Source organism: Rattus norvegicus, chromosome X (genome assembly GCF_036323735.1).
Source record: "Rattus norvegicus strain BN/NHsdMcwi chromosome X, GRCr8, whole genome shotgun sequence".
Classification (NCBI taxonomy): domain Eukaryota; kingdom Metazoa; phylum Chordata; class Mammalia; order Rodentia; family Muridae; genus Rattus; species Rattus norvegicus.
The window spans coordinates 34,100,753-34,117,089 of NC_086039.1; the positions used below are offsets into that span (position 1 = coordinate 34,100,753).

The window sequence follows — 16,337 nt, forward strand, 5'->3', positions numbered from 1 at the left end:
CAATTACTAATTTGACAGACTGTTGGAGTTTACTCCAAAATGTTTTTGCCATGCCCATCCAAACTTCCTTTGCCTTCATAAAGAAGTGTTGGGTACATTAGGGCATGTGGTGGCTTGAATGAGAATGGGATCCATACATTTATGTTTGAATGCTTGGTTCCCAGTTTGTGAAAGCGTTTGGAAAGGGTTAAGAGGTGTGGCCTTGTTGGAGGAGGTTTATCACTAGAGGTGGTCTTTGAGGTTTCAGAAGCCTGTACCTTTCCTAGTTAGCTCAAAATGTAAGCTCTCAGCTATGGCTCCAGTGCCATGCCTGTCTGCCTGCTGCCATGCTCCCCAGCATGGTGGTCATGGACTCACCCTCTGAAACTGTAAGCAGGCTCCCAATTAAACTCTTCTATAAGTTGCCTAAGTTATGGTGTCTCTTCACAGCAATAGAAAAGTAACTAAGACAGGCCAAATATTTTTTGTTTACCTTCTGTCATTTTCATAACAGAACCTTAAATTACTCCCCAATACATAAAGCATATAAATTATTCAGTACACCCACCCTCGCATATTAGCTATTGTTGATGTTGAGCTCTCTGCCATGGTGCAGCTGTCAACAGCCGAATGCCGAGAAGTGCTTTTGAGAACTGCAAAAGATGTTATATAAGATTTCTGTTGCTACAAATCTGAAATGCCAGACCGGTTGTTTCATGCACCTACTCAGCCATCCAGTGGCCAGTAGACATTGTTAATCAGTCACAGAACTTTTTCCTTCTGAGAATAGACTCACAGAATTTCATAGCAAATCTCACTCAGGCAGCCACTCTGAACAGATCAAAGTTGAAATGTGAATTGAAACCTACTTGCCATCCACAGGACAATAATCGAAATGCTCCCATGGTTAAGACGGCCCATTCTGGAACTGTGCACTCTACTTAATTAGCACAACCATTCGAAGAGTACAGAGAATTAGCTAACTGTAGTATGCTTCCTGATTATAACAGTGGTGTACTTGGAAGGAACCTGTGGCAGTTCCTTTGAGAGTCAGCTCTGTCCTTCCTCCATGAGTTCTAGGGATCGAGTTGGTGCTGTGATTCTTTAGGATACATATTTGCGCTTAGCTCACAATATCATCCTCATTAGAATTTGAGACTTTTCTTTGTACTACATTTTTTTCAGTCTTTCATGTAATTTTATTTTCTCCCTTTAACCATAATAATATGATATCCAAATTTTGCCTTAACTGGTGGGTCTCTAAACACAAGCTTATCCATCCCACTTATAGGCAAGGCAAAGGCTGCTTCTTGAATGGCCTCACCAAGTCACCCCCTTGTCTGGCTTTATTTTCACTATATTGGTTGGCCACTTCAGTGAATCTCATCCCAGACTTTAACTTTTCCATGGCTTCCATGATTTTTCCCATGTTTTTCACATAGAATGTGTCTGACCTTTACTGAATTGCCACCACCTTTAGGACCCTAAGACTTCTTGTCGTGCTCGCTTCGGCAGCACATATACTAAAATTGGAACGATGCAGAGAAGATTAGCATGGCCCCTGCGCAAGGATGACACGCAAATTCGTGAAGCGTTCCATATTTTTCGGGAAAGGAAATAACACTCGAAATGTATATAAGAAATACTCAAGTTAATAAAAAAAAAACAACAACAACGGAAAAAAAAAAAGACTTCTTGTCAGCACTGTCACTCCCAAAGGTTGCACCTCCTTTTCCCTCTTTTCCAGAACCACTTTTCCCCTCCGGCTGCATCTCTTGAGCTTGCGGTTGAAGTCTTCTGTACTAAAATTTAAGAAGCACTATACTTTAGAAAATCAATTGAACAAATTGTATTGGGTGCTTTCACTGTTTTTTTTTTTTTAACCATAGTATCTGATGGAAATAGCTTAAGAGAGGAGAGATTTATTTTCCCTCACAGTTCCAGAGGGCTCTTTCCACCATGGCAGGAACGGTGTGGCAGTGCAAAATAGTTCATAACATGGCGAGCCAGGAAACAGACAGATGAGGAATTCCACTTGTTTTGGTTTCCTCTCTGTTATGATGATAAGACGCGCTGGCCAAAACAACTTAGAAGAGGAAAGGATCTATTTGGTTTATACTTCCAGGTCACGTCCATCATTGAAGGAGCTCAAGCAGGAACTTGAAGCCAGGACTACTTTCTGTTCCACCTTCAACCCAAGGAAGTAATTTATAGCCAAAGAAATACAGCAGAAACCATGGAGGAACATCTTGGGTGGGCTTAATTGCAGACTCATGCATAGCTGGCTTATTGTATATAACCCAGGACCACATGCCTAGGGATTTGTGCAGCCCATAGTGGGTTTGGCCATCTACATCAACTAATAAGGAAGTTCCTCGCAATCATGTTCACTGGCCAATATGAACTGGACAAGCTTAATGGAGACGGCCTTCTTAGGTGACTCTAGGTCCATAAAATTGACAGTTAAACTAATTAGGCCACCAAGTTCTTGGCTTGCTTTCTACTCTGCTCTTTTTATTCAGTGTAGATCACCAGCCCATGGTATAGTGCTGTGTATATTCAGGGTGGGTCTTCCCAGTCTTCTCCTATGTGATTTTACATTCACCTACACAGGTATGTTTTAACATCTTCTATGTGATTTTACATTCAGTCAAGCTAACAAACCACAATGGTGGTTTTAATCTTTGAATACTAGAAGGATATTAAAATTGCCATCATACCCTTGATAGGAACAGATGGAATGCAGAGTCAATCTGTCAGCCCATTTTTAATAAGGATTTTTTTCCCATTGTGTTCAGAAACCTGATTTTTTTCCCCCTTAGTTTAAAATCGTGTTACTGACTACATTGTTTTCTATTTTAAAACGCTTATGGACGTTTTGCCTGCATGTATGCCTGTGCATCATGTGTGCACCTGGTGCCCGAGGAAACCAGAAGAGGGCATTGGCTTTACTGGAATTGGAGTTACATATGGTTGTGTTCTATCGTGTGGGTGCTGATAACCAAGTCAGGATTCTGTGTAAGAGTAGGAAGTCCTCTTAACTGATTAGCCATCTCTCCAGCTCTCAGAATTATTTTTGACCAAATAGCTGGACGCTGTGTTGCAGCCAAGTTATTAAAGTTATAACCATTACATGGGAAATTATGCCAAAGGACTTGACCTCTTTAAAACTCTTTGTTTTTCTATTATTTTCTATTCTCTCCCAGAACAAAATCTGACTTTCTCACAACTGTCTGCTTTCTCCCACAATTTCCCACTACCTGCTAACCCCCTATACCTTTTGGGAGACAAGGTCTCACCATGTATCCCTGACTGGCCCATAGACCATAGACCAGAGTGGCTTCAAACTTGCAGAAACCTACCTGCTTTTGCTAGAATTAAAGGTACATGCCATTGCGTTAGGCTTCATTTTCTTCTTATTTAACAATTAATTTTTCTCCCACAAGTCCTCATTTACTAATAATATTCTTCATTCTCACTCTTCTCTAATTACCTACCCAGACAACTTTCCTCTCTACCCAACAATTCCTCATTATGTTCTGAAGCTCTTTCTCTTACATAGTTGTAATAAAAGCATGTCACAAATGAGGCCAGGATGAGGTTAATCAAGAGTTCTGTTGTAATGTGTTCTTTTCGCTGTGTTCCTTTGAGGACAACATTTTGACGGCTCTCACCATCTTTAAGTCAGAAATGTAATGGAAGGAGAGGAAGCAAGAAAGAACTGATGTGCAATCCTAATGTTTTTATTATTGGGATGGGAAGGAGGACAGCCAGCCAGTAAATCCTATAGCTACGAGAGCAGAAATTGTGTCTTTGTGTACATTTGAAAAGGTGGGTACTCGCTAAAGATTTATGGGGGGTTTGTTGTATGAACAAGTGTACTAAGTACTATAAAATGTCCTTCTGTGTTCGCTACCCAGTAATATTCTTCCTAATGGGATAGAGAAGACCTGTGATGTGAGAAATTCAACGCATGTTACTGTATATGCACTTTATGTTACCTAAACTATGATTTGAGATAGTACATATGTGCTTGTACTATGAACAGAAAGCAATAGATGTTCGGTTTTATTATGTGCTGCTCTATTTGTAAGCAAAGTTGCTTTAAGAAGTAATTATAGGGGTTGGGGATTTAGCTCAGTGGTAGAGCGCTTGCCTAGGAAGCACAAGGCCCTGGGTTTGGTCCCCAGCTCTGAAAAAAAGAACCAAAAAAAAAAGAAGTAATTATAATTAGCAGTGGGTTATACATTTGATACTTGCTATTTTTCTAAAGATAAACTAGTTTGCCTCTTGTGTGAGATACCTGAAAGCTTTTTTAAAGAGATGTATTTTTAGGGGCTGGAGAGATGGCACAGAGGTTAAGATCACTTCCTGCTCTGGCAGAACATGAGGGTTTGGTTCCCAGCACCAACATGGCAGCTCATAACCATCCATACTTCCAGTTCCAGGGATCCAACACTCTCTTCTCTTCTCCATGGGCACGCATATGGTATATATATATATATATATATATATATATATATATATATATATATATATATATATGTTTACAAAACGCTCAAGCATATGAAGAAATTTTTTTACCTGAAAAAATTGTTTTAAGGAAAAAAGTGCATATTCATGGAATTGAAGAGAAGGACTTGTGACTATTAAATCCTTTCTACCTATCAACTCCTTGCTACATCTTTCTTTTCGATTTTTTTTGGGGGAGAGGAGTCATCACATCCCAACCTGAGTTGGGGTAACATCTAACCATCAGCACCTTGAGGTTCGTCTTGTTTGCCAGAAGAGGATCAACACCATAAATGTGATTTGAATGAATAAGTCAAAGATTTAAGTACAAGAGCAGCAAGCTAGTTGTAACTTCTCCACTTTTCTTTCGGGGCAGGGGACTGGAAGGGGGAAGGATAACTGAATGCATACTCTCAGAGCACTGAGTCACAACCAGAGTTTCAGTTTAATGTCAAAACAACCAGTCTCGATATAGTAAGAAGGTGCTTGTCACCTAAGAAAAATCATCTGTAAGAGACTACAGGAAAGACTTGAGCCTGTCTGTTTGCTGCCTCTGCCTCTGCCTTGCATTTAAAGTTAGATAAGGCCAGTGTACTAGAACACAATGCCATGGTCCTGCCTTTTTAAGTTAGGTTTTTATAATTTATTTTTATTTTTAAAGTTTATTGGTGTTTTGTCTGCACGTGTGTCTTGTATGAGGGTGTCAAAAGCCCTGGAACTGGAGTTAGACGGGTAGGAGAGCTGCCAAGTGGATGCTTGGGAGTTAAACCCAGGTCCTCGGGAAGAAGAGTCAATTTTCTTTTCCACTGAGCCATCTCTCCAGCTCCTTTCTCGTTTTAAAAGGATATACAAACCGGCTGGAAGAACCATGAACCTACAGTTCAAGTTCAGAGGATGTTTAGAAACTTGGGTAAGTTGAGCTGAATGGTAATGGGAAAGAAAGCATCCAGCATTTCTTTCCCTAGTGATGTCGCCTCTCCCTAGCATGTCAAAATCATGATATTCTAAAATGGATGAAACTTGAGGAAAGACACTTTTTAGACCAGGCTTTTAGGCCAGCATTCTGATTTTATCCAAGAAATGTTGCTTTTATCCCAGAAACGTTGCCTGTGGCAGGCAGAGAAGGGAGCAAGCAGGGTTGACCCGGGTTGGGAAGTTCTCCTTCCCCCCTCCCCTTCTGAAGGAACTCAGAGGCGTGGCTCGGGCTGTGGGGCGTGGCTTAAGTAGAAGCGGTCTGTTAAGCCAGAGTAGAGGCACGCCAGGTCTAAATGGGGCGGGATTAGGGCGGTCCCTAATGGCTCTTGCAATGCTAGAAGTGCCGGGGGCGTGGCTTCTGGGAGGCGTGGCGCGGGTGCCAAGGGGCGAGGCCTTGATGGACAGTAGCCAGTCGCAGCTCCTGGGAAGCTAACTTGCGGGTGGCACTTGTTAAGGACTGTTGGACAAACGGAGAAACGTCCAGGTAAGGATGGGCAGCCTAACGGAGTGGGAACCTCAGGGAGGTTGAAAAGACTCAGAGAGGACCGCAACTCTACTCCCGACAAATTCGGCAGTGACAGCTGTTGGTTCTGCTAGTCGTGCCTCAGTTCCAGCGAGGCTGACTGGGCTTCATCCTCTCTGCCCTAACCCCTTTTCTTTACTATTGGGAGTCACCAGAATCCTCCACATTTTTTTTTCACTTGAGAGAATTTGGGGGGTGGGGCACAGGAGGAGCAGTCCCTTGTGAGGGCATGTTGCCAGAGTTGGTTGAACCTAAGTAAAAATGTTCATCCTGTTTAAAAAACAGCTGGGAGACATGGGTAATTGCTATCAGTTCCGAGGTTGCATAGAAACTGAGGCACAGTTAAGACTCTGGTGTTTTCTTCTTCATCCCCACCCCCACTTAGCCCGGAGCTGGTGACAGGCTCACAGCCATCCCTAAACTGTGGAGCACTATCACAGCACTGCTTGCAAAAATCAGAAACTTTTTCACTGTAGCCTTAACTTTTTATGCCACGCCCTAGACCTAGAGGAGAGCTACCTCAAAAATATAGAATGGTTGGTAGCTGTTATTGTTTGCAACATTCCTTGTTAAGTATTTCTGCCCTGGGGCTGGTGGCAGCTTTTCGATATTAATTTCAGTGCCCTCCCTTTATATGTTTGAGAAACATTTGGCGCTAATGGGCACACCTTAGTTCTGGACAATGCGTGCCTTCTTAGCCGTTAAAAACTACATTGCTCTCTGCTTCCTGGTCTCCTTTGTCGGTAATCTGGTGTCTTTACATGTTCAAAGGCTTGGCTAGATTATGAACAGAACAGAAGTAAGCTCCATTTTTTTCTTGTGGGTGAAACTGCCATGGATCTCTGAGCAATCCCTGCACAATACCCAGAGTAGCTGATGTTCACAGGACATAGAAATTTTTTTCTTATTCTTAGGAGTTTGTCCTTAATTCACAACTTTTAAAATCAGGCTAGAATGCCTTGAGAGCCCAAAGCAGCAAGGTACCACTCTCAGATGGGAGTCATGCTCCCAGGGAAAAAGTGGGTGAGAGGAGGAAACTGGGCTTGCCAATCTCAAGATTTGGCAAGATAATCTCTAATTCAGATTTGAGGAGTTGCAAAAGGCCTGCTTCCTTTTGAAATCAGGAGTCAATCTAATGAGAAATGCACAGTTTCTTTCCATGTGATTGTAACCTTTATTCAGAGTACATTTTCTTTCTGTCTGCTTTTCACAGAGAAAGTTAAATCAGGCAGAGTTCACATGACTTATCACAGTAAATACACAGTTCATCAATGATTCTTTAGTACCTTTTCACACTTTCTCCTCTATACATTTCTAAGTCTACAAAACATCAGACATGTCAATAAAATCCAAGGGTTTACATGAAGAATCAGTGCTAGCAAAGGGCACATCTGTGTGGAAAACTTAGCTTCCCCATGGCACATTGGTACATCTCTCTGAGCAAATGGAGACATGGGTGACTTTTCATGAAACACAGTAATATGTTGTGGTAGATCATGTGATATGTTTGGTAGTTAAACTTTATTTACTGTTTAACAAGATTGGACAGTATGAGTTCAATAAGTAAGTTATAAATAACTCTCAAGAAATTTACTTTCAGTTTAACAGAAAGGATTGACCGTAGATCAAGAATTGTTATAGGTAGTGTAGCCTAGCAGTAATTAAACTGAATTTCTACTTACTTCGATTTTCTTCAAACTCTGTTCATGCCTGACCATCAACTTTCAGTTCTGTCTGGATTCATTATTCCTTTGTGGGCAGGTGCACCCTTAATTGTCCCTTTCTGCCAGCCTTCCTTGGTACACCTGTAACTCTTGGAGGGAGTTGATTTGTGTGTGTGTGTGTGTGTGTGTGTGTGTGTGTGTGTGTGTGTGTGTGTGTGTGTGTAGTTTTGTTAACTTCTCCTGGGCACCAGAAATGCATTGCCAACTACCTTGGAGCTTTCCTCTTGGCTCTCCCCTTGGTGTCTCCAATTGGGTATAATAGATGGTAAGACCGCCATGTTTCCTCGTTTCTCATGCCAGGTTCTGTTTCTCTGTTCAAGGATTAATTTTTATTCTGCCAGCTGTACACTCTTGATGCCTTCTTCTATTTGTTCATTGAGTGTGAGCCCTACTCCCTTCCTTTTAATATCAAACTAGCATTCTACCACTGAGCTACATTCCCAGCACTCTCAGGGCCATTTTGTGGCTGTTGTTCATTTGCTTTTTTGGTTTGTTTTTCTCTGACTGGCCTGGAATTTGCTCTGCAGCCAAGGCTGATGACAAACTCATCATGATCCTCCTGCCTCAGCTCCCCAAGTTCAGGGATTATAGATGTGTAACATATGCAGCTCCAAGGCAACTTTTAGTATGTAATAGTAAGTAATTATTCATTCATATATATCATACATATACATAATATATATCATATATCACATATATATCATATATATTCCTTTGGTCAAAAAATCCTCATTTTGCCCTCATTTTCCTGAGAATACTGTTCTCAGCCTGGGACAACTTTTTTCACCAGGTAACATCTGGCAATGTACAGAGATAATTTTGTTTTTCCAACTCTGGTGTAGGTGCTAGTAGTTTCTAACTGAAGCCTAAGATAGTAGGAATGCAAATAAACACCCCACCATTCACAAGACAGTCCCTAGAAACCAGAAGTCTTCTAGTTAACAATGCCAATTTTGATCAGCCTCGATTTAGAGAAAGAGCCCATTATTATGGTCAAGAAATCTACAGTATGTGACATCTGCCTCTGGATCTCATTGGCTCCTTGTTTTTTTCCTGATCACTTTGCTTTGGCCTTATTAGCCTCCTTACTGCCCCTTTAATATGGCCAGTGTGTTCTTACTTTTGGATCTTGCACAAACATTTTGTTTACTTAGAATTCCCCTTCTTGAAGCTATTTAATAAAAGGGGTATTTAACAGTACCCCTTTCAGTCCATATCTCAAATGTCACCTTGTCAGTTAGGCCAAATATAACACTCCCAGTCCGGTGGCACTCCAGATTTACTATGTCCTGATCTATAGTTCATTGAACATACTTGAATAGAATCTATAACTGACTACTCCATAACTACTTGTTTACTATCTGTTTCTTCCTATTAAAACCTAAGCTTCACATCTTTGCTTTGTTCCCCTGAGCCTAGAAGAGTGTCTGGCATTTAACAGATGTTCAGTTGCTATATTGAAGAAACTAAAAACGAACAAAGGGTGACTGAAATAATCACATTCTCCTTGACTTCTCTGGCTCCCCTCTGCCTGCTGCTACCTGTCCTGTGCTCTGCTGCCAGAGCCACCAGAAATCATCCATTACATGGAAGGACATCCAAAACGCTTCTAGCCACTTGGACACTTGTGTTCTCCCAATTGAATCTCAGATCCTCATCCAGCCCTGCCTTCCACTGTAAGCCCTGCTATCTCCTAGGCCAGTGCAATTTTAGGTATTCATAGAAGACTTGGGGTGCTGGAAAGGAGGTTCAGATATCTTTTCACCTAGTTTCAAGAAAGAGATTTTGAATTAAGTATATTTAATAGTAATATATAAATATATCTGTGGCCTCGTGCAATATATGTGTGTGTGTATATGTGTTTGTATGTATGCGTATGTGTATGTATGTGCACATAAACGCCTGTGTGTGTGTGTGTGTGTGTGTGTGTGTGTGTGTGTGTGTGATATAACCCAGGCTGGACTTGAACTCCCTACATAGCTCTAAGGATGACTTTAAAGTTCTCCTGCCTCTACTTCCTGAGTTCTGAGAACTAGGACAATAGGCCTGAGCCACCATGTGCTGTTTGTGGGGTGCTATTGATCAAACACAGGGCTTCATACATTTTAGGCAAGCACAGCACCAGCTGAGCCGCACCCTCAGTCCTGTTGTTTGTTTTTTTCCCCATAGAACACAACAGTCTGAAGAGTCAGGGCCCCGTACAGGGATATCAGCAACAGAGGTACAGATTTCCAGAATACTGCAGGTCCTTCTGGAGAATTACAAAGAGTGTAAGGGTAACCTTAGGTCTTCTTAAGCCTTCCTGACCCCTACCCCTAAGAAAGCCAGTCTTGATCTGCATAGGCCTTGCTTCTGGGACAGGACCATGAGCCTGTCACATGACATACAACCCTGTTACCTGACAGGGTGATTGTTGAGTGTGAGGCATTCAGCAAGGTGTCCTAAAGGCCTTTTGTTCATTCTCTGCTTGCCAAATAACCCAGCCTTACGTCAGGGGTTTCCTGATGACTGAGTGAAGGGATGAAGCCATAGGCAAGACTTTTCTTGGAAGCATGCTAACAGGTCTAAGGTCCCCAGAGTGTACCTGTGCAGAACCTTGTGCTCTGGCCATGTGTATGGCCATGCATGTGTTTGTTCAGTTCTTGTGCCCAGCCACTGTACCCTTGGCCTTGTCTTATCACAACCTTCCATTTGAAGGCTGAGCTAGCATACTCCTTCTCTTGAGTACACACTGTACCTGGTATTATGTTTCCTGAACGTTACTAAGTCTCCCACTTACACGGTTAGCAAGAAAGGAGTCAGTTTGTCTGTGGAGCCTTTGCCTATGTACCCAACACTGCCATTGCTCGAGGGATAAAGCTAAGTTCTGCCCATTTCCACATCAATTGCCCTCCTTGGCTTTGGTGCCTAATCACCCACCCTCCTCGTGTCACCACTCTGTCGGAAACGTTCCTTGTCCTTCTCTTTACTCTCACCCCTCCTGTTGAATCCTCTCTGATGCCTCTACCCTGAAACTTAGAACCCCTGCCTCTTGTGGTCTCATTGCACTAAGCTGTGGCTGTCATTGCATCTAGGCTTAATGAAGAGATTCCTGTTCTATTACACTGGCCACAAAGGAAGAAACAGACACATAGTCTAGAGATGAGCAAGGGGTGGGGAGGAGGTATTACTTAATAAGTACAGAGTTTACACTGGCGATGAAGAAATTGGTTTGAGCACAGATAGGAGTGATGGCAACATAGCTTTATGAATGCTTTTGAATTTGTAGAACTGAAATTGGTTAAAATGGTAATTATGCATGTTTTATCATACATTTTTAGAGGTAGGAAGAAACTAAAGTATTTGGTTTTCCTCATAGAGTGCAAGTTTTGGGGGTGGGGAGCTGGCATATTCCTTCGTCAGTGTGGAAGTACACTGCTGTCCACTGTGGCTTCAGTGTGGGAATGCAACTCAATTCAGAGAAAGCACAGAGCTGAGCAAGTTTCCCTTATATTTCCTGATAGTTTTGAAATTCCACATTAGTTTCAAATCAGTTTTATAGAGGAAATACAGAGTGGTTGCAGTTGTTTGGTATTACTGGCTTTTAAAAATGACATTTAAAATCATCCCGAACTGCTGGCTGTAGCACTGCAGGCCTAGACCCCAACACTAGGGACAAAGGAGCAAAGATTCCCTGTAGGTTCAAGACCAGCCTGGGCTGCCTAGTGAGTTCCGGCCTGAACAGGGCAACAGAGTGAGACTTGGTCTCAAAAAAAAAAACCTAAAGTGAGGGGAAGCCAGGCATGGCTATGCATGTTTTTAATCCCAGTACTTGGAAGGCAGAGGCAGGTAGATCTCTCTGAGTTCAAGGTCACAGTGGTGTATGTAGCCAGTTCCGGGCCTGCCAGGGCTACCAAGTGAGTTAGACATTCTCAAAAAACAAAAACAAAAGAAAACAACAACAACAACAACAACCACACATACACACACACATACACACACATACATACACACACATACACACACACATACATACACATACACACACACACACACACACACACACACACACACACACACACACACACACATATGCAGAAAGCCCCAAAATAACAATCCAAAACTGATATCTTCTTAGTTTTCGGGCTGATATCATGAATAGCATTTTGGCTTTGGATCATACTAGCATTTGTAGTATTTATGTAATGCTAAAGTTTTCAGAGTTTCTTCTCATTATTTGCACTGTTTGAACTCATGGTGTTATTGAACAAATGTGCTTCCTGTTCCTCTAGTTCTGAATTCTTGCTTAACTTGCTCCCCCTCCCCGCCCCCGATCCCACCCCTAGCCAGGGTAGCCTTAGATATCTTGGAACTAGTTCTGCAGACCCAGGCTAGCCTCAGATTTACAGAGCTCCACATCCTCCTGCCTCCAGAGTGCGAGGATTAAGAGTGCTTGCTATGGCCGCCTGGCTGATTCTTGCTTAAGTGTAAGGGTAAGTCCTAACCTCGCGCTCTTCAATTCACATAATCATTTTATTCAACCTCAGTGCAGCCGAACAGTATACAGTTTCAGGCTAAACATAGATTTCCAAGTAAGAAAGTAAAGTTTTTAATCTGAATTCTCACCCAACCTTAAGATGTTTACTCTAAGGTTGATACTGAGCTCTATAGGATTAATGGGCTTTGTGCTAGTTTTCTTAATGTTTTGAAAATTTGATAGTTTTCATGTCCTCTTATTCACACCATCAGAGGTGATTCTATTTACTTTTTTTTTTATTGTGAAACAGGATTTTTTTCCTATGAAAATACAGCCACAGGGCAAATTAATAAGATATCTGAGCTTTGCTTTAAAATAACTCAGAGAGGGGCTGGAGGGAGAGCTCAGCAGTTGAGAGCTCTTAGTGCTGATTCGGAACACCAAGGTTCAGGTCACAGAATCCACGCCAGGTGCTCACACTTCAAATAACTCAAGCTTGGTGGTGGTGGTGGTGGTGGTGGTGGTGGTGGTGGTGGTGGTGGTGGTGGTGATAGGGATCTGACACCCACTTCTGGCCTCTGATGCTCCTACATGCATGTGGTACACACATACACATACACATAATCTACACAAGTAAACTTTAAAAATCTTTAATAGGACCCAAGAGGAAGTGGAAGTTTTAATAAAATCATGATTATTAGTGGATAGGTAATTGTTGAAATAGAATGTTGGATCTGTAGCTGGGTTTAATACAGTATTTCCCATTATACAGTCATCCTTTAATATTCATGGGGAATGATGGTATGAAATACTCAGAAACCAAAATCTGAAGATGCTCAACTTTTTTATATAAAATGATATACTCAACATATATACATATATTGAAATATCTTATAGTCCTCTGTAAATGTGCTTAATTTTAAGTACTTATTATGTTAAATATTTTCATTTATTTTTTTGTTGTCCCCTTTTTGTAAAGAGTCTTACTAGATAGCCGAGACTAGTCTCAAATTAGAAATCTTCTTACGTCAGCCTCTCAAGTGCTGTCACTATAGGTTTGTGCCCTGGCACCCAGTGAAAAACAAATTTAAATTATAAAATAATTCAAACCGAATAGAAGTGTTATGTGTCCAACACAGGTGCAATTCTTTTAAAAATATTTTTGATTCATGTTTGGCTGAATCCATGCATGCAAGTACAGCGGCCCCACTATATGAAATTGAAGTTTTCCATAATAAAAGACTAAGAAAAGAAAACAGAATCAGTTGATGAATTGAGGTGGTGAGTGGGCTATTGTTCTGTAAGGCTGCTCAGTTAATTCAGTTAAAGAATATATTTGAAAACAAGCTATTATGTTAAGACACTCTCAAGATAGTGTGTGTATCTTCCTCAGTTATCCTTTTTTTTTAAAGACAAGGTTGGGAGACCTTGAACTGAGAGTTCACAAGTTGACTAGATTAGCTGACCAACAAGCTGTAGAGATTCTCTGCTTACCTCGCCCTGAGATTACAGGCCTGCTCTGCAACCCCCACCTTTTTACACAGATGCTGGAGATTGGCTCAGAACCTTACACATGCACACCAGCTGATTTACGGGCTGAGCGGTCTCCCCACCCCTAGCATGCCAATCTTTTTATAGTTTCTTACAAGATTATGTTCAAATACTGAATCAGGCTTGGTATATGTGCTTTATCCAAATATATATACATTCAAAATCATGATAATATAAAAAAATTGAGTAACTTTGGTTTGAGAATTTGAAATACCTTTTGAGCTAACTTACACACAGTTTAGAAATCGCTTGCGTAAAACCCCTAGGACGAGAGTCAGGACTAAAAATGAGGACTCTCACTGGCTTTCACAAACTTATTTCTCTTCTTGTTTGAGGGACGCCCTTTGCTGCTCCAGGATGTGCATTTGACAAAGTGATGCTCACTGCATGCTGGCCACTGGGTGAGAGGCTGCCTAGGGCGTTGGTTTGTTGACATTTAACTGTTCTGCTTGGAGCCTTTGACTACCCCTTGTAGAGTAACTATGGGAAGTAACTCTGCTCTTGTTTTTACTGGACACCGCTGTGGTTGCTGGTGACTTCTCTCTCCTTTTACTTAAGGTTCCCCACCTTCCTCCCTCATAGATGGAAAGGAGCAAGATTAGGGATAGCAGTACAGAGGGCAACAGCCAGCTTCTGGCTACTGGTTAGCAGGGATGCGCTTGAAGAGGAGAGGGGAATAGAATCGCATCCTTTGCTTCCGTGCTTTGTCACTGGAGGGAGGGGGTCAGGAGGCCAGTTTTCTGCATGTGTAATTTTCATTTTTTTCATCTTACATTCTTCCTGGGAAGAACACTTCAAGTCTGTATTGAAATACTCCTGGAGACTCTTCCAATTTCTTTCTCTCTCTCTGTCTCTCTCTGTCTCTCTGTCTCTCTGTCTCTCTCTGTCTCTCTGTCTCTGTCTCTCTGTCTCTGTCTCTGTCTCTGTCTCTGTCTCTGTCTCTCTCTCTCTCTCTCTCTCTCTCTCTGTGTGTGTGTGTGTGTGTGTGTGTGTGCACGCACACCTGTGTGCCTTTGCTCCCTAGGCAAGCTCAAACCGTTGAGGGCTGCCTTTTCCATCACCAGCTGAAACTGTGCTGTTGTAAATGGTAAACACCATCCTGTGAAATGGTTTGCTGCATCTTTCTCTGGTTCTTGGCTGTATAAAAATACAAACGTTGAGATAAAAAGTCCCAACTTCTTTAAGTGAAAAATTCAGTGGCACTTAAACTCTTCACAGTTTTGGCCAACCATCACCTCTATTTAGTTCCAAGATATTCCATCACCTCCAAAACAACCCCTTGCCCACTAAGTGTCCCGTTACTGCTTCCTTCTCGCTCACGTCCTAGCAGCCATCAGCCTCTGTGGACAGTTTCCTTTTCTCAGCACTACTGGGGGTTGGCTCAACCTCATATAAGACAGCGCAGACCTCATGGTAAGACCATGCATTTTACTTTACAACATATGAGAAATTCTGCCCACTCTGTTTCAGCTGTGACATGTACAGGATGTTAGGTTGTATTTTGGTAGTCATTCTGAGCAAGACTATTTTAAATTCATATTTATTATTATTTTGATGCATGGGTGGGTATGTATACATGTGTCAGTGAGAGGACAAGTTCTGCAACTTTCCAGACATGAGCTTTGTCTTTCCACCATGGGGATCAAACTCAAGTCCCCAGGCTTCTATGGCCTTGACCTTTACCCACAGAGCTCTCTCGTGCTCTCCCATGTCCCTTTTTGACATAGGGTTTTATGTAGCTCAGGGTGGCCTCAAACTAACTATGTAACCAAGGATAGTTTTGAATTTCTGATCCTACTGCCTCCATTTTCAAAGTATTGGGATTATAGGCACATAGCATTACACTGGCTTTGATCAACATTTTTCCATCTTTAAAACACTCGGGTCCCAAAAGATGTTTAGCATGTCCCACCAGTTAACAAGTCTGGTGTAGATTGCATTTGAAGTAGAAATGACAAAGCCATTGACTTTTTTTAAAAGGTATTTGTTCACCACAATATCCTCGTTTAAAACAAACAGGTACTAATGGCATATTTTCTTGTTTATGTTTTAGTCAGCAGTGGTGGTAAAGACTAATGTGTAAATGTGAGTTTGTCCTAGTTAGCATTACCTGTCAACTCTGTTATGTCTGTATCTATAAGGGATTGTCTTGACTATTAACTGATGTCAGAGGGCCCAGCCCACTGTGGGCAGCACCATTCCCTGGGCCATCCCTGGGTCCTGGGCTATATAAGAAAGCTAGCTGAGCTTGAGCCAGAGCATGCCATCAAGCAAGCGAGCCATCATGCAGCATTCTTTCATGGTTATCTGCTTCAAGCTCATGCTTCAGTTCCTGCCCTGATCCACTTAATGATGGACTGTGACCTGGAAGTGTAAGCTGAAATATACAGCAACAGAGAGGAAACAGGCTTTTTCCCTCTAGCAGAATAACATAAAATCATGTATCAGGATTTACTATCTTTGTATGACTTTTGTCACTCTGAATCACAATATCCAACACAGTATCTGGAACAAAGGAAATGATATGATAATAAATGTTGAAACAGCAACAAAAAGCGTTGAGAGAATTCCCACCTTGAGTGCCTAGGTTGGAGTCACACTCTGGGATTTTCTTATT

The 16,337-nt window shown here is 41.8% G+C and overlaps 1 protein-coding gene, 1 non-coding gene and 1 pseudogene across 4 annotated transcripts in view; 2 read left to right on the forward strand and 1 right to left on the reverse strand.

Annotated features, from left to right (window-relative positions):
- Nucleotides 1-980: 980 nt before the first annotated feature.
- On the reverse strand, nucleotides 981-1,458 carry Pin4-ps2 (peptidylprolyl cis/trans isomerase, NIMA-interacting 4, pseudogene 2; annotated as a pseudogene).
- A 20-nt stretch (nucleotides 1,459-1,478) lies between these two features.
- On the forward strand, nucleotides 1,479-1,585 carry LOC120099556 (U6 spliceosomal RNA). The gene has a single exon (XR_005498700.1). It is a non-coding gene; the product is annotated as a U6 spliceosomal RNA (small nuclear RNA).
- Nucleotides 1,586-5,800: 4,215 nt separating this feature from the next.
- Nucleotides 5,801-16,337, forward strand: part of Car5b (carbonic anhydrase 5B) — a 60,099-nt gene continuing 49,562 nt past the window's right edge. For 2 of the 3 annotated variants that reach the window (XM_006256859.4, XM_039099657.1), the window contains exon 1: nucleotides 5,801-5,950. The gene's annotated coding sequence lies outside the window, so the exon portion shown is untranslated. Of the gene's footprint in view, nucleotides 5,951-12,044; nucleotides 12,186-16,337 lie in introns of those variants that run through there. The other variant, XM_039099656.1, reaches the window with a different exon arrangement.